The sequence below is a fragment of the Ovis canadensis genome, chromosome 25 (genome assembly GCF_042477335.2).
Source record: "Ovis canadensis isolate MfBH-ARS-UI-01 breed Bighorn chromosome 25, ARS-UI_OviCan_v2, whole genome shotgun sequence".
NCBI lineage: Eukaryota > Metazoa > Chordata > Mammalia > Artiodactyla > Bovidae > Ovis > Ovis canadensis.
This window is the reverse complement of record NC_091269.1, coordinates 36,676,919-36,695,691: the sequence shown is the minus strand read 5'-3', so window position 1 is coordinate 36,695,691 and position 18,773 is coordinate 36,676,919. Positions and strand designations below refer to the sequence as shown.

At 40.9% G+C, this 18,773-nt stretch overlaps 1 pseudogene; it reads left to right on the top strand.

Annotated features, from left to right (window-relative positions):
* Nucleotides 1–15,308, top strand: part of LOC138429932 (nicotinamide/nicotinic acid mononucleotide adenylyltransferase 1-like) — a 39,281-nt pseudogene extending 23,973 nt beyond the window's left edge.
* The last annotated feature ends 3,465 nt before the right edge of the window (nt 15,309–18,773 follow it).

The window sequence follows — 18,773 nt, the reverse complement described above, 5'->3', positions numbered from 1 at the left end:
TGAATGCACACACACAGCTTGCAGGCACACAGTTTGTCTGGAATTCTAAGTATGGAAGGCTATAGTGTAGCAAAAACTGGGCTTTCCAGGTTATATTAGATCTTACTTTCTGTAGATGCTCTTTCACCAACACCTGGCTGCGATCCTGTTGGCTGTTCTAAGAACCATAAGAAGATACACTGGAGCTATGCTTGACCTGCCCCTGTCTCTGTGGCCTCCATTCTTCCAACAATTGTCTGCATCCTTGCCTAAGTACACCATAGACTTCATTCAATCTGATAGCTGGGTGGACATGTCTGTTCCTGAAATGCTACGGAGTGAAACGATGGGTTGCTTTTATCTTACTCCAGTTTTCAACTGCTCCCATTGAAGTCGGGGGAAGGTGATGCTCAGTGATAAGATCATTTACTCAGGCCTCTAACAATTTCTGAGTACTTGGCTTTGCTTCTTTACTGGTGACTCTGGGTAGTTGTTTAACCTTTTAAATTTTCTAGGTTGAAAAATAGCATAATAATAATATTCCCCTTTCAGGGCTGTTTGGATTAAATGAGACAAGGTGAAGTATTTCACATCATTCCAGGCAGATGGGGCTCAAAAACTGTTAACTGTCTCTTCTTCCTTCTCCTCTCTCTCTTCATCTCCTGATCTTCCTCCCTCTTTCCTACTCCTTTCTCCTAAGTGACAGGCAGCTCAGATTCTATTTAGGAAGGATGCTTAGGGTATGCAATCAGGTTGGAGGAGGAAGAGGAGTGGGCTAGAGAAATTGTCTTAATACATTTGTTCAGCGCAACTTCCCTTGAATAATGTGTTTATTTGAGATGGCTGAAAATGGGACAATGAACATCCACAAGCTGTCCCTTGGTTCCACCAAGTACTATACCAAGGACCCTGGGAGATACGATGATGATGGAGACACTTTTTTTCCCTCAAGAAATACAATTAAGAGAGACATTTGTGGTTTGATGAGCTACTCATATATAACGCAACTTACATTGCTCAGGCTTCCCTGGTGGGTCAGACAGTAAAGAATCTGCCTACAAGGCAGGAGCCCTGGGTTTCATCCCTGGATTGGGAAGATCCCCTGAAGGAGGACGTGGCAACCCGGTACTCCAGTACTCTTGCCTGGAAAATGCCATGAACAGAGGAGCCTGGTGGGCTACAGTCCATGGGGTCGCAAAGAGTCAGACACAATTGGGTGACTAACACACACAGGTTACATTACTTATGTTAGAACAGAAATATCCTTGGCTGTGGCAGCACAGAGGAGGGAGCAATTAATTCTTAGATAATGTGTTATCTCTAATTCAGAATCAGGAAAAAAGGATCTGCCTGTCTGCTAAAAATAACAATACTGTCATGTGTATATTGCATCAAGTAGATTATCAGGGAGAATATCAACAAAGACAATATTGTATCCAGCAAAGCATAGCTACAGGCTCAGGAAGAAAGTGGTAGTGGGAAGGCTCTGAGGAGCTTCTTCCCTATAGCAGAGTTCTGATTTCACCCACAAACCTTGTTAAAGGAGTTCTGCTCTTATGCAGAAATAGTGATGGTGAAGTTGAGAGATACCAGGAGAAACCAGTGTTTGCCTTTAGTTATAGGCAATAAATTGTGTGGGAAATGCCAATTTCAAAATTCCTTCTTCCTACATGATTCAATGTGAGTAAGACAGAATCATTGTTGTTGACTATAAAATCCATCTCAAAGACTCAGAAATCATTAATGTCCAATAATACTGATTTGTTTTCTGTTAAGTCTGAGTCTTGCAGGTTCTATAAGTCTTTCCTTTGGCAGAAAATTCAATAATTTGTTATCACTGAAGGTAAAAGTAGTCTCAAAAATGTTTAGTTTTGTTTTGGTGTTATACACCTTTAGTCCATATAATGCTAGCTGTGTCTCCATAATTCTCTCCTGGAGAATTAATTAAGTTTCTTATTTCTGAGGTTTACTACTTGACTATGTTTTTGTTGGAGGTCTGCTGGGAATTCTCGTTTATTTTTGGTCCTATGGGAAAATTTTCTATGTTAAAAATTGCAGAGTGGAGAACCATAGACTGGTAATAATATTATATGGCAACAAGTTTTCTATCTTATTTTTAAAATGAAAACAATATTGGTAACCTCAAAACCTGACAGAAGTTTTTAAAAAATGCTTCCTCGAAATCTTCATCTGAAAAAAAAAAGTGCTGATTTTCAGACACTAAGCTCATGTTAAAGTATTCTTTGTTGAACAACAAACACTATGCTGTTCAGCAGTCAAAAATCTCATGATCTAATGATATTCACTGGGGCAAGCTCATGGAACACATATACATAAAAATATATGCATTTTTATGTATACATATAAATTTCATTTTTAATGAAATTATGTGTTAGTCACTCAGTTTTGTCTCACGCTTTGCAATCCCACGGACTGTAGCTCACCAGGCTCCTCTGTCCATGGAATTCTCCAGGCAAGATTACTGGAGTGGATAACCATTCCCTTCACCAGGGGATCTTACTGACACAAGGATAGAACCCAGGTCTCCTGAATTGCAGGTGGCTTCTTTACCGTCTGAGCCACCAGGGAAGACCATTTTTAATGGACTCAAATACAAAAATAGAATGCAATCTTTTAGCACAAGAGAGTGTTCCAATTTGGATACAAAATTGAGTCTATTTAAATATAGGGGATTTTTAAAGAGGGTTGACACAGAGCCTTCTTTGAGACAAACCCTGCTGGTTTTCATTTTGACTGATCAGACACACTCAGGCTAACCCAGGTGGGTTCCAGGTTGCTGATTTCCTTCTATTTGTGCACTTTGAAATTAAGGACACTTTTCAAGAAACAAGCATATTTTAAAAGCAGAAGAGGTAAAATCAGAGGGAGCCAATGGCACATTTTAATGTGTTACAAGTAATAATGAACGTCCCTAAAGGTCAGTCCTTGTCTCTCAGTCATTCCTCTTCAGTATTATTTCTTTCCCCCAGATTCCCTAGGTTGCTCATTTTTGTACAACATGCCTCCTTCTTCCCTACTGGACACCTAACAGATGAGGAATCCCAGCCCACAACTGGGCTGGGTCAATCAGATTTTCTCTCTTAAGATGAGAACAGAGGGACCTGGGAAAGAGAGTTGCAGATGCTTAACTGAAAGGTTTCTCAGCATTTGGGACTGTGGGAAGAGATATGTGTCTGTATAATGTTGTCGAGTCATAAGGGAGCTGAGAAGCCTTGAGGAAACAAAGAAGCTGCCCTGGCTTGAAAAGTCAACTCTTCTATCTCTGCGAGGATGCAAGGAGTGGGTAGGGGAGTCAGTTTCTACTTTTCAGTTCTGGTTCTGCGGTGGTGGGGGGGCGGGGACGGGTCCAGATGTCACTTCACTTGCTGTTTGTGGATTCTGTGTACTTCCCTGAATCCTTACAAACACCTTGCTACGTGTTTGCCTGGTGTGACTACACTTCTGTTATTTGTAACTACAAAAGGCTGATCAGGATGGAAATCAGGTTAAAAGTGCTATGGTTCTCCTTTTAGAAAATTTTATACATGGTCATGACTTTTATAGCAGTGATTGCAGCATTAAATATGAAAGCGGGATTAGCCTTTTAAAAAAGACAGAGAAAATTCCTTTCTATTGGAATTAAGGAGATGTTGACTCATCTGACCTTTGAGTGTCGTTTGCTAAAAGCGAAACATGATATTTGCCCATATCAAGAAGTGTTAAGGGCCAACCCATTGCCTCATTGAGCCTGCAGCTAGGTTGAGGGAGACAAATATAACACCTGAAACAACCAGAGAATAATTCAAGGCCGGTAATGAGTGCTAGCTAAATCACGGGGTGCTGACTAGATGGGCATTTGATCTGAGAAGAAGAGGTTGGAACAGACTGGAACCTCACAAATGAGAGAGGCAAGAGGTGAGCTTCAAGAAAGGAGGGCTCAGTCTCTGGAATGGGCAGCTAAACTGGGGTGAAGGAGGGTTTCAGCAAGGGCAGGGAGGTAGGGAGGAGCCAAGGATGAGGATGCTTGTGTGAGTGCTCAGTGTCTCTGTAGATGGGGCCCCACCTGACCCCAAGCCTCTGGTCCACTGGGCAGATGAGACACACAGAGATGGAAATGCTTCCGAGATAGATGCAAGGCAAGACATGGCCAGAAGTCAAAGATATGTCTTAAGAGTTATTTATGACTTGGAGGGAGTTTGGAAGGAATGAATGTACTGAGAAATGATGGGCAGGAGAATGGTTTCAAAACGAGGCTGGTATAGCCAGTGGGTCAGATGATGAAAAGTGTGAACCCAGGCTTGCAGTGATATACAACCATTGTTCTTAAAGTTATTTTGGTAATGAAAACATTTTCCTTCCTTCTGTCTTTTAAGCATTAGAACATTCAGTTCAGTTGAGTTGCTCAGTTGTGTCCGACTCTTTGCAACCCCATGGACTGCAGCACGCCAAGCCTCCCTGTCCATCATCAACTCCCAGAGCTTACCCAAACTCATGTCCATTGAGTTGGTGATGCTGTCTAACCATCTCATCCTCTGTCATCCCCTTCTCCTCCCGCCTTCAATCTCTCCCAGCATCAGGGCCTTTTCAAATAAGTTAGTTCTTCACATCAGGTGGCCGAAGTATTGGAGTTTCTGCTTTAACATCAGTCCTTCCAATGAACACTCAGGACTGATCTCCTTTAGGATAGACTGGTTGGATCTCCTTGCAGTCCAAGGGACTCCCAAGACTCTTTTCCATCACCACAGTTCAAAAGCATCAATTCTTCAGTGCTCAGCTTGCTTTATAGTCCAACTCTCACATCCATACATCTAGACGGACCTTTGTTGGCAAAGTAATGTCTCTGCTTTTTAATATTCTGTCTAAGTTGGTCATAACTTTCCTTCCAAGGAGTAAGCACCTTTTAATTTCATGGCTGCAGTCACCATCTGCAGTGATTTTGGAGCCCATTAGAATACTAGGGGTTTTTTTTTTTCAAGTATTTAAAAATTTATTTTAATTAATTAATTAATTAGGCTGCACCAGGTCTTAGTTGTGGCTTATGGGATCTAGTTCCCTAACCAGGGATTGAACCAGGGCCCCCTGCATTGGGAGCACAGAGTCTTAACTGCTGGACCACCAGGAAAATTCCAAATTTTATTTTTTTTTACTTCTTTACTTTTGGCTACACCACATGGCTTGCAGAATCTTACTTTCCTGACCAGGGATCAAACCAGTGCCCTTGGCAGTGAAAGCACAGAATGAAACCATTTTCTTATTAAGAAATCTTAAGTGGAAGCTCAGTGAACAAAATAGATGAAAATTATTAGTTCTGGCTGAAGTGGAGGAGTGGGTCTGGGACCCCCCTGGTAAATGCCATACCTCTTTCCCTACCCTTGAGGCTTGCCCGCAGTTCTTAGGTTTTCCTTTAGTTAGCTGCTTGAAAATCCGGAGCATTGGAAAGTAGAGGGCTGTCACAGTCAGGGATGGTGAGAAAGTAGCGATTGGGAAAGAATTCAGGTGTGAGGCGGTGCATCTCAGCTTGGGATGGAGGGGGACGTAGAGGGAAGAGAGAGGAAACAAGTCACTGTCCTACTTCCCATGTATTTACCAGAACTGATCGTTATACCTCTTTCTGCCCCTTGATTTTCCTTTCTACCAGCGGTGCTCACAACCTCCTTTGGAATACTGAGTGAGGACTTTTCAACAGATCCCTAAGCTGCAGTCCTTGTGCAGGGAATAAAGAAAAGTTAATAGATGAGCAGTGCCAACTGCCTAATTTTCAGGGTTCATCTCATAGGTGTTTCTTCTAGAAGTGTACCTGTCTTTCCTCTTCCAGATATAAGCTGCCTTTTATGTATTTCTGACATTTTACAGTTTCCTGCTTAGGAAGAAAGTGGGCTTCCCAGGGGGCTATATTAAATTGAACAGATTGTCAGGTAGCACTCACTGAAGAGTTACAACAAAAAAGAGGACCGCATTCATCTCTAGCTTTTTATTCATCTCTAGGATTCTTTTTTTCCTGCTTCCAAATTAAGTCTCTATTGGTTTTGGCCAGTTAACTTGGCTTCCCATCCTAAAACGTGGATCTACTTGAGCTGATTTCAATGAGAGGTAAGGTTATAATGACACAGCCTCTAAAGGGGACACTGATGGGCTTACTTATCCATCAGCATTCATAGTCTTTATTAACCAAGCGGAGCTGATTGAAATATCTTGGCAACCAATCCACATTTGCTGTATTGAAGTAATTTGGTGAATGGGAAAATAACACTGGTCTATGATGAAAGACTAATATGTGAGGTTCAGACAGTGAGTTCTTAAATTTACACTGTTGTTAAGAACTTACCTAAGGAAATCTACATACTAAAAAGCAGAAAAAAAAAAGCCCAACCTTTCAAGATGGCCATTATTTGCTCTCCAACAATCAGAATTGCCTTATGAAATTAAAAAGGGGGAAAACATCAACTGGACCAAATATTTCTAAGTAAACATTCTGAAGTACAGTTCTGAGTATGCTGTTCCTCTGCTCAAAATCTGTCCATAGGATAAATTCAGGCCTCTCTAAGGCTTGGCTCAGAACTGCCTTGCCAGCTGTGTCTCCACCTGTTGCCTCCACGTACCCCACAGACACCATTTCTCAGGCAGAGCTCCTAGGCCCCATCTCTGTGCCTGTGCACTTGCTGTTATGAGCTGCTAAGACATTTCGATACCACCCTGCCAGAAGCTTAAGGAAACTCCACTGTCTGGTTTATAGGCTGCTGTTCCCTTTTGTGAAGATGTTCATTCATTCAGTATCCCTGAAGGGGTGCTCTCTTTCCTTTGTCTTACTTTAGATGTTTGAAATGAGCTTATAGGACATTCCTGCTCCTGCCTAACCACTTTTTAAAAGATATTTGTGTGCATGACTTGTAAATCTCTGAAGTAGATGCTGATATATTGATAAATAGTGGGGGAAATGTGGGCTTTGGGATCAGCTTGATCTGAGCTCAGATTTTAGCTTCACCAGCTAGTATCTGGCTTGGGCAAATTCTGTATCTGCTCTGTTCCTCTATGTCATCTGTTAAATGAGGATCAAATTAATGATCTCCAGAGGGGTGATTATCAGTGGGGTTTCCCTGATAGCTCAGCTGGTAAAGAATCCGCCTGTAATGCAGGAGACTTTGGTTCAATTCCTGGGTTGGGAAGATCTTCTGGAGAAGGGATAGGCTACCCACTCCAGTACTCTTGGGCTTCCCTGCAGCTCAGTTGATAAAGAATCCGCCTGCGATGCTGGAGACCTGTGTTCAATCCCTGTGTCAGGAAGATCCCCTGGAGAAGGGAAAGGCTACCTGCTCCCGTATTCTGGCCTAGAGAATTCCAAGGACTGTATAGTCCATGGGATTGCAAAGAATTGGACACGACTGAGCAACTTGATGTTCACTTGACTTTCCCTTTTAGCGTAATTGGGAATATACAAGAGATCAAGAATCTGAAGTCCAAGTTCGGCCCCTAACTTCAAGGTAGGTGCTCACTGAATGGGATTTTGCTTTTTGCATTCTCTACATCATTTAGTATGGGTCCCTGAACTGTTAAGGTGCTCAATAACATTTTCCGAACTGAATTAAAATGAACAAGAGATTAGGTTTGGAGAACTTCCCTGGGGGGTCCAGTGGCTAAGATTGGACCCAATGCAGGGGGCCCTGGTTCAATCCCTGGGTGAGGAACTAGGGATTCCCCTAGTTCCCACATGCCACAACTTAGAGTTTGCATGCTGCAGCTAAGACCCAACACAGTCAAATAAATAAATAAAAATATATTTTTAAAAAGGGATTCGATTTGGGACTTTACTGGCAATGCTAACTCTTTTCAGATCTCTTAGTACTACCCTGTACATCAAAACACTAATTTACAAAATTGGCTAGAAAACAAAACATAATGTTTTACACATTTTTTTTTTTTTTGTAAGGTGAGGCCCACTTACTGGGATGCAGCAACCAAACAGGAATTGTGTTGAGGCCATTTTCTCTTGTGTCCTCCTGCCTTAGTCCTATAGGCCAGGCTCTTTTTTGGAGAGAGGCTTCTAGCTATGAGCTTCTACAGTGGGGAAACCATATATGGTATGCTGGACCCCACAGTGATTAGGAGAGCAGCATCTGGTTGGTGCCCAGGCTCTGAGGTGATGGAAGCCTTCTGCCTCCATAACCCCAGCTTTCCAACACGGTTCAGAAGATTAGGCAGTGCACTTCAGAAAGCCCTAATCGAGCTTCTGTGAACGTGCCTAAGTCCAGACAGTATAAAGCGCCTGACCGACAGCTAGAGAACAGCTTTCTTCAGAAGGGTGTGCCATTTTATTGTGCGTTGCTTCCAACTGAATTTTTTAAAGTCATAAATGCATACTTGCCTCCACTAGGCTTTTCAATTTTAAACAAGTACTATTTGTTCATTGTAGACAATTTGAAAAATATATAAAAGCAAAGTGGCATATCTAAATGTTAACATAGATTTATTTTAAAAATGATTACATCCTATTAATGCTGTTTTGAAAACTACATTTGTATCTCAATTTACTGTGTTCATTTTCCTATGTCAATTAATTTCCTTTGTCTTCTGTCACAGAGGTTCCATGCTTTACTTATCCAATTCCTTAGAGCTGAAAATTTTTAATAATGCTGAAATAAATATCCTTTCATATATGTCATTTCACATATTATTTTGGGGTAAATTCATAGAAAAATGATTTCTAGATAGAAGGTATCTATAAATGTTGCCAAATTATAATCTTTGTACCAATTTTCACTTTTCTATTGTCTGACAGTTATTTCAGTTTTGTTACTATCATAACTTATACTATAAAAAGATCCTCGAACATGATTTTTTCATACCTACTGTTTTTATAGGGTAAATACAATTGCAGTATCAAAAATATAAGCATGTTTGAAGATTTCACCCATATTGCCAAATTTCCTTCTAGAAAGGTTATTCACTCTCACCTCTAGTGATAAGAATTCCACTTATTTCTCAGGATGCTTGCCAGTAACTTATCATTAAATTTCTTTTTTGCTAATAAGATTGTCCAAGAACAGTGGTTCAGTATTTTGATTTGTATTTCTTTGATTGTTAATGAGGTTGAACATAATTTCATGTGTTTGTTTTCAGTCTTAAGATTTATTAATATAGTAACTCAGCTTTACAAGTAGTTTTTTTAGTATTAGAATTAGATCACAGCACTCCTGTTTTAGCTGAATTAATTAGCTTGGATACTGTTAATCAACAACTATTTATTGAGCCCTGACTGGCTGCAGAACTGTGACAGCCACAGAGAGGATGGAGCAGAGGAGAAAAAGTGAGTTCCTATCTCTAAGAAAATGACCAGCTGGACAGAAGATTCAGATACATACAAACAGACCATTTAAAATTGGAAACCTCGTATGTTTTGTTTAATATTTATAATATGTAAAAGAATATTAATAATACAAAAGGATCTGAGACTACTAACAACAAATAGCACAGGTTCAAAAACCGCTAAGATAGAGATTGAAGAATGGAATTTACTTTGAGCTTAAACTAAAAATATCGAGGTTACTAATTATGATATATATGACTTAATTCTGAGCTTTTTGGCAGCCAGAATGAAATGTGAAGTGCCATGTAGCTGTCATTAACTAATGAAAGGATGTGTGTAAGTATGTTACAAAGGATCAAACCTTTCCAGTATTATCCTAGCAGAAGAATTCTCACACGTATGTTTCTCTAACAAGTCTTGAACCACAGAACAAAGTCTTCAATAGAATTTTCTTGAAAATCCTGTCTTTGCATTACGATTTCTTTTTCTTTTTTTTCATTTGAAGCACAGTTGATACACAATGTTGCATTAGTTTCTGGTATATAGCAAACTGATTCAATTATACATATTCTTTTCCATATTATTTTAAATTATGGTTTATTATAGGTTATTAAATATAGTTCCCTGTGCTATTCAGTAGGACTTTGCTGTTTATTTTATATATAGTAGTTTTTACCTGAACAAAAAAGGTCTTAATGACCCAGATAATCATGATGGTGTGATCACTCACCTAGAGCCAGGAATTCTGGAGTCTGAAGTCAAGTGGAAACATTACTAGGAACAAAACTAGCGGAAGTGATGGAATTCCAGCTGAGCTATTTCAAATCCTAAAAGATGATGCTGTTAAAGCGCTGCACTCAATATGACAGCAAATTTGGAAAACTCAACAGGGGCCACAGGACTGGAAAAGGTCAGTTTTTATTCAAATCCCAAAGAAAGGTAATGTCAAAGAATGTTCAAGCTGCCATACAACTGCACTCATTTCACATGCAAGCAAGATTATGCTTAAAATCCTTCAAGCTAGGCTTCAGTGGTATATGCACCAAAAACTTCCAGATGTTCAAGCTGGATTTAGAAAAGGCAGGGGAACAAGAGATCAAATCATCAATATCCACCGGATCATGGAGAAAGCAAGGAAATTCCAGAAAAACATCTACTTCTGCTTCACTGACTATGCTAAAGTCTTTGACTGTGTGGATCACAACAAACTGGAAAGTTCTTAAAGAGATGGGTATACCAGACCACCTTACTTGCCTCCTGAGAAACCTGTATCCAGGGCAAGAAGCAACAGTTAGAACTGGACATGGAACAACCAACTGGTTCAAAATTGGGAAAGGAGTATGTCAAGGCTATATATTGTCATCCTGCTTATTTAACTTATAAACAGAGTACATCATGAGAAACGTTGGGCTGGATGAAGCACAAGCTGGAATCAAGATTGCCGGGAGAAATAACAACAACCTCAGATAGGCAGATGACATCACTTTAATGGCAGAAAGTGAAGAGGAACTAAAGAGCCTCTTGATGAAGCTGAAAAAGGAGAGTGAAAAAGTTGGCTTAAAACTCAACATTAAAAAAGCAAAGATCATGGCATTCAGTCCCATCACTTCATGGCAAATAGATGGGGAAAAAATGGAAACAGTGACAGACTTTTTATTCTTGGTCTCCAAAATCACCACAGATAGTGGCTGAAACCATGAAATTAAAAGATGCTTGCTCCTTGGAAGAAAAGCTATGACAAACCTAGATAGCATATTAAAAAGCAGAGGCATCACTTTGCCAACAAAGGTCCATGTATGGATGTGAGAGTTGGACTATAAAGAAGGCTGAGTGCTGAATAATTGAGGCTTTTGAACTGTGGTGTTGGAGAAGACTCTTGAGAGTCCTTTGGACAGCAAGGAGATCAAACCAGTCAATCCTAAAGGAAATCAACCCTGAATATTCATTGGAAGGATTGATGCTGAAGCTCCAAGACTTTGGCCACCTGATGCAAAGAACTGACTCATTAGAAAAGACCCTGATGCTGGGGAAGATTGAAGTCAAGAGGAGAAGGGGGTGACAGAGGATGAGACGGTTAGATGGCATCACCGACTCAAGGGACATAAGTGTGAGCAAACTCCAGGAGATAGTGAGGGACAGAGAAGCCTGGCATGCTGCAGTCCATGAGGTCACAAAGAGTTGGACACAACTTAGTAACTGAACAACAACAGTTTTTATCATCATGATCGTTTCTTACTGTAACAACAACAAAGATGAAGGCATAGTATTACATCGTAGTCCTTAGTATTAATGTTTCTGAAAAAGTTAGACACATGCCTTTCTGATGATCTGATTTAGTAAAGAAGTAGAGCCTTCAGAATCTAGAGTCAGAATTACTCATAAATCTTTCACCAATTCATTTAAAATTTTTTATTGAAATATAATTGATTTTCAATGTTGTGTTAGTTTCAGTTGTATGGCAAAATGATTCAGTTAAACTCCCCCACACACATACATACATACATATACACAAGATATTGAGTATAGTTTCCTGTGCTATGCGGGAGGTCCTTGCTGTCTATTTGATACATAGTAGTATATACATTTTAATCCCAATCTTCCAATTTATCATTCTCTCCTCACTTTCCCCGCCCTGTGGCAATGATAAACTTATTTTCTATATCTGTAAGTCTATTTCTGCTTTATAGATAAGTTCATTTGTATCATATTTTTAGATTCCACACTTAAGTGGTATCATATGATATTTGCCTTTCTCTGTCTAACTTACTTCACTTAGTATTATAATCTCTGAATCTATCCATGTTGCTGTAAATGGCATTATTTCATTATTTTTCTTGGCTGAGTAAATATTCCATTGTGTATATATACCATATCTTCCTTATCCATCATCTGTTGACAGACACTTAGGTTTCTTCCATGTCTTGGCTTTTGTAAATAGTGCTGTTGTGAACACTGGAGTGCTGGCCAACCCATTTCAAAATCAGTTGTTTCGACTGGTATTTTGACAGGCACTGTACCAATGACTGAAGGAGATTAAAGATGAGAAAAATACGAGACTGCTAATGCCCAGGAACCCAAACTTTAGGTATAGTTTTCAATATTTCATTTATTTATGCATTCAACACATGTGTAATAGGGCTTCCCAGGTGGCTCAGTGGTAAAGAATCCACCTGCCAAAAAGGAGACATGGGTTCAATCCCTGTATTGGGACGATCCCCTGGAGAAGGAAATGGCAACCCGTTCCAGTATTCTTGCCTGGGAAATCCCATGGACAGAGGAGCCTCGCTGGCTGCAGTCCATGCAGTGGCAAAGAATCAGACACAACTTAGTGATTAAACAGCAGCACATTTGCATGTTTAATAAGTCTGAGATACTGAGTTAGGGACTGTTTTACAAGGATCAACAATCTTTTCAGGAGAAGAGAAATAGCTAAAACATAATGTGGTAAAACTACTGCAACAGTGATAAATGCAAAGTGCAAGGAGCACAGAAGAAAAAGTAAATCTGTGCGCCTCTGTATTTGATGTCAGAAAAGGCTTCTGAGAGAAACTGACATCTCATCTACATTGCAAAGCTGAATAAGAGTTCATCAGTTCACTTGCTACTAAGAACTTAAAGTGAGTGGAAGTGGATACACACACAAGTCTTCAGAAGGAGTGGCTAGAGACTGCTAAGGTGCTCAGACTCCATCAAGAAAAACTGGAGGCTAGTAGCTATGATCCCCAGTAAAGTTCATCTATGCTAGAAAGACCTGAATGGAAGAGGAAGTGAGCTTAACAAAGTCAAGATTTTAGTCAAAACAAATCCCTGGGGCCAAAAACAAAAGGTGTTCCAAAGGTAACGTTGCTGGGTGGGGCAGATATATCAGAGCCCTTTGGTGTTCTCAATCTGTGGAAGAATGAGGATTCCACCCAAATTGTGGGAAACTATGAGCTCATATGTATTACTAGGGCTAGAAATGATGCTCAGAAATTCAACTATGAACCTGATGTGCTGTGGAAACACTGGAACAACATTCAGCTGGTGAATGAGCGGATCACTAGTGACATCTCATCCACAAAGACCCAGCAAGCCCTCAGAAGGAGTCAGAGCATTCATTACTTGGTACCAGACCTTGTCCATTAGCTCAGTTCAGTCGCTCAGTCGTGTCCAACTCTTTGCGACCCCATGAATTGCAGCACGCCAGGCCTCCCTGTCCATCACCAACTCCTGGAATTCACTCAGACTCGCGTCCACCAAGTCAGTGATGCCATCCAACAATCTCATCCTCTGTTGTCCCCTTCTCCTCCTGCCCCCAATACCTCCCAGCATCAAAGTCTTTTCCAATGAGTCAACTCTTCGCATGAGGTGGCCAAAGTACTGGAGTTTCAGCTTTAGCATCATTCCTTCCAAAGAAATCCCAGGGCTGATCTCTTTCAGAATGGACTGGTTGGACCTCCTTGCAGTCCAAGGGACTCTCAAGAGTCTTCTCCAACACTACAGATCAAAAGCATCAATTCTTCGGCGCTCAGCCTTCTTCACAGTCCAACTCTCACATCCATACATGACCACAGGAAAAACCATAGCCTTGACTAGACGGACCTTAGTCAGCAAAGTAATGTCTCTGCTTTTGAATATGCTATCTAGGTTGGTCATAACTTTTCTTCCAAGGAGTAAGCGTCTTTTAATTTCATGGCTACAATCACCATCTGCAGTGATTTTGGAGCCCCCAAAAATAAAGTCTGACACTGTTTCCACTGTTTCTCCATCTATTTCCCATGAAGTGATGGGACCAGATGCCATGATCTTAGTTTTCTGAATGTTGAACTTTAAGCCAACTTTTTCACTCACTTCTTTCACTTTCATCAAGAGGCTTTTTAGCTCCTCTTCACTTTCTGCCAGAATGGTGGTGTCATCTGCATATCTGAGCTTATTGATATTTCTCCTGGCAATCTTGATTCCAGCTTGTGTTTCTTCCAGTCCAGCATTTCTGATGATGTACTCTGCATAGAAGTTAAATAAGCAGGGTGACAATATACAGCCTTGACGCACTCCTTTCCCTGTTTGGAACCAGTCTGTTGTTCCATGTCCAGTTCTAACTGTTGCTTCCTGACCTGCATACAGATTTCTCAAGAGGCAGGTTAGGTGGTCTGGTATTTCCATCTCTTTCAAAATTTTCCACAGTTTATTGTGATCCACACAGTCAAAGGCTTTGGCATAGTCAATAAAGCAGAAATAGTTGTTTTTCTGAAACTCTCTTGCTTTTTCCATGATCCAGCGGATGTTGGCAATTTGATCTCTGGTTCCTCTGCCTTTTCTAAAACCAGCTTGAAATCAGGAAGTTCACGGTTCACATATTGCTAAAGCCTGGCTTGGAGAATTTTGAGCATTACTTTACTAGTGTGTGAGCTGAGTGCAATTGTGTGGTAGTTTGAGCATTCTTTGGCATTGCCTTTCTTTGGGATTGGAATGAAAACTGACCTTTTCCAGTCCTGTGGTCACTGCTGAGTTTTCCAAATTTGCTGGCATATTGAGTGCAGCACTTTCACAGCATCATCTTTCAGGATTTGAAATAGCTCTACTGGAATTCCATCACCTCCACTAGCTTTGTTTAGTGAAATATATAATTTGTATGGCTCTATGAATGAAGAGCAGAAAAGGCAATGGCACCCCACTCTAGTACTCTTGCCTGGAAAATCCCATGGACAGAGGAGCCTAGAAGGCTGCAGTCCATGGGGTCGCTGAGGGTCGAACAGGACTAAGTGACTTCACTTTCACTTTACTCTTTCATGCATTGGAGAAGGAAATGGCAACTCACTCCAGTGTTCTTTCTAGAGAATCCCAGGGACGGCGGAGCCTGGTGGGCTGCCGGCTATGGGGTCCCCCAGAGTCTGACACGCCTGAAGCGGCTTAGCAGCAGCAGCAGCAGCATGAAGAGAGGCATTTGGGGATTATCCTGGCTCCTTTGCAGAAAAACACTACAGCAGCTAACTCCCAGGAAACTCTACAGCATGATATTTTGGACTTCCATTTTTGGAATTTGAAATAATCAGGGTATTAGTAATGGAGGAAAGTAATTATGATCCTGTCTCATAAACTAAAACTTAAAAGTTTGGTAAAAATCATTAGCAAATTAACATCAGGTTTGCCAAAAAAAAAAAAAAAAAAAGAAGTTCATCAGATTGAGAAGGTAAGAAAGACCTGGTAGGCAAAGAGCACAATATACACAAAAACACAGATGTATAAAAGCACAAAATAAGCAGACTATTGGGGTAGTGTATAGGGGATGGGGAATATAGGTTTTCAAAGCCAGGTTGGGTGAACTCTGTCCTCTAGAGCTCTGCTGTCCAATTTCGTAGCCACAAGTTTTGGAGGTTACTTATGTTCAAACTAATCAAAATTAAACATAATTAAAAATTCATCTCCTCCGTTCTGTGAGCCACATTTCAAGTACTCAGTAGCCACATGTGTCTAGTGGCAATCGTACTGGAGAGCACAGATTAACATCACTGTAGAAAATTATATTGCATAGCCCTGTTACAGACAGCGGAGTGCCTTGAAAGACTGTTAACAGTGGAGTAACGTGACCTTGGACTGCAAAGAGATCCAACCAGTCAATATTAAAGGAAATCAACTCTGAATATTCATTGGAAGGACTGATGCTAAAGCTGATGCTCCAATACTTGGGCCACAAGATGTAAAGATCTGACTCACTGGAAAAGACCCTGATACTGAGAAAGATTGAAGGCAGGAGGAAAAGGGGGTGGCAGAGAATGAGATGGTTGTATGGCATCACCAACTCAATGGACAGGAGTTTGAGCAAACTTCAGGAGATAGTGAAGGATAGGGAAGCCTGGAGTGCTGCAGTTTATGGAGCTGCAAAGAATTAGACATGACTTAGCGACTGAAACAACAACAACAACAATGTGAGCAGCCTACTGACCTGAAGTATGTTGAATTAGGAAAGGAAGGGAGATGATGAGTGACAGTGGAGAAATGGGTCCAGTCTCTGCAATTTGGAAGGCAGAAGCAACATGACCAATTAGATGGAGAAAGCAAGCAGTCGAGAGTAAAACTGATATTTCATGACTGGGTGGAGAGTGATAACTGATACCATTCATGCAAACAAGGAAAAGAAGAGGGGGCCAATTGGGAAAAAAGGACAAATTTAGTGTTGATTTGACATGTTCCAGTTGAGGTATCTATGGGATCTCCATGTGAACAGGGCATTTAATGCTCACAAAAGATGATAGATCTCACACAAAATCATAGGAGTCTTCACTATATAGGTAAGGTGACCACATAAAATAACAACAGCTAGCAGGACTTCAAGTGCTAGGCATGTTCCAAATACTTTGCATACAGTTTAGCTCTTGTAATCTTCCCTATAACTACATGAAGTAGGATTTCCTATTATTAACCCCATTTTACAGGACAAGGAAGCCGGAGAGGCACAGAGAAGTTACATAATTCATTGTCCAAGTTCATACCAGTAAGTGGTAGAGTTGCGATTTGAACTCAGATAAACTACCTAACCAAAAATTCATACACAAAGGATAATGTGACAGGTTATGCAGACAGGGGGATCTGATATTTTTGGGAGAAATTCCGTGAAATTCTAAAAATTAAATCCCATTTAACTGTATAATGAGAGCAATTTTTACAATAGAAGTAAAGTGGATTAATTTTGTGCTGTTTAGAAAATCTACAACGCATCATCACTGGTTTTTTAGTAGTGGTTGAAGCTGTAGGAATCACTGTGTCTGCCAAGGAAGAATGTGAGGGTGGGGAGAAAAGATAGCCCCAAACGGAACCTGGAGAACACTGATACTCAAGAGGTGACTGAAGATGGAAGGTCAGTTGCTAAGTCACTTCAGTCATGTTCAACTCTGTGCAACCCCATAGACAGCAGCCCACCAGGCTCCCCCTTCTCTGGGATTCTCCAGGCAAGAACACTGGAGTGGGTTGCCATTTCCTTCTCCAATGCATGAAAGTGAAAAGTGAAAGTGAAGTTGCTTAGTCATGTGCAACTCTTAGCGACCCCATGGACTGCAGCCCACCAGGCTCCTCCATCCATGGGATTTTCAGGCAAGAGTGCTGGAGTGGGGTGCCATTGCCTTCTCTGAGAAGGTCAGTAGATAAGACCAAAAACCAGAAGAAAGGGACATGCCAGAAGCCAAAGGAAGAAAACATCAAAGAGAAATTGGTCAGTGGGAAGAGTTCATATAAAATAAAACCTGAAAAAGTTTCCAGTGACTTTCCCAAGCACTGCTGGCCGTTGTCAGAACAGTTTTCGTGGTACAGAGGGTGAGGGAGCCAGAAGGTTGTGGAGTGAGAAATGTACAGCCAGTACAAGTCTTCCAGAAATTTGGTGGTGAGGAGAAAGTTGGAGTCCTGGGCATAAATAGTCTTAAATATTAACACATAGATAGAAAAAAGCCACTCTATCTCTTTGAGGAAATGGGTCACGGCGATTCCTGCGGACTAGTCTACAGCTTTTTTCTAAGAACTAGCAGGATAGCAGCTCAAATGCTTGAACAAGGACTTCACTGACACCATGACATTTTGAATCTCAAAGAATCCAGGCACTATATAATTACTGTACATTCAACATTCATGATTTACCTTGTGAGAAATGACAAGGAGGATCATGACATCAATTTGGTACTTTGCTGAGGTAGGAATTTTAACTGTGTGCCTGGTGCTGCTAAGAGGGGGTCCGCCTCTTAGTTGGTTTGTGACCCCAGCAGACAGACCAGAATCCTCTCCCACCCCCTGTCACATGAAGTCTGTAAAGGTGTTTTTTTTTTTTTTTTTGTGAAGATATGGCCATTAAATGAGAGACAAAACTCAAAAAGGAAGTGTTCTTAGTGTACAGGTGATGTCCAGACAGATATGTGTCTAAATGCAAATAGGATTTGGGAGACAACTCTTGTGGCTCAGTGGGTGAAGAAACCACCTACAATGCAGGACACCTGGGTTTCGGTCTCTGGATTGTGAAGATCTCCTGGGGATGGAAATGGCAATCCATTCCAGTATTCTTGCCTGGGAAATCCCATGGATAGAGGGGCCTGGTAAGCTAGAGTCCATGGGTCACAAAGAGTCAGACATAACTGAGAAGGAGCTTTCCAGAAGAAATATGAACCCACTTTCATGATTTTGACCTCTTGACAGTTACAGGAATATAACTGGTTTCTGGACCAAATAAGTCGGGTGACCACACACCTAGGTTGTCTCGGTTACTCCTGGTTGACTTTTGTTGAGCTAGCATAATATTTAATAGTCCTAGTTTGTATGATAAATTAAAAGGTCATGATACAGACAATGCCATGATGAACTCAACTAGATATAGGGAAGTGAAGAGGGGTAGACAGAGGGTATCAGGGAAGATTCTGAAGGTGCAGGCTTGAAGAAAACAGATTTTCAACAGGGGAGAGAAGGGAGAGGATGTATCCTGATTGGGACATGATAAAAGCACAGAACTGCTGGCCTCACAGAAACCAAATACCTTGAA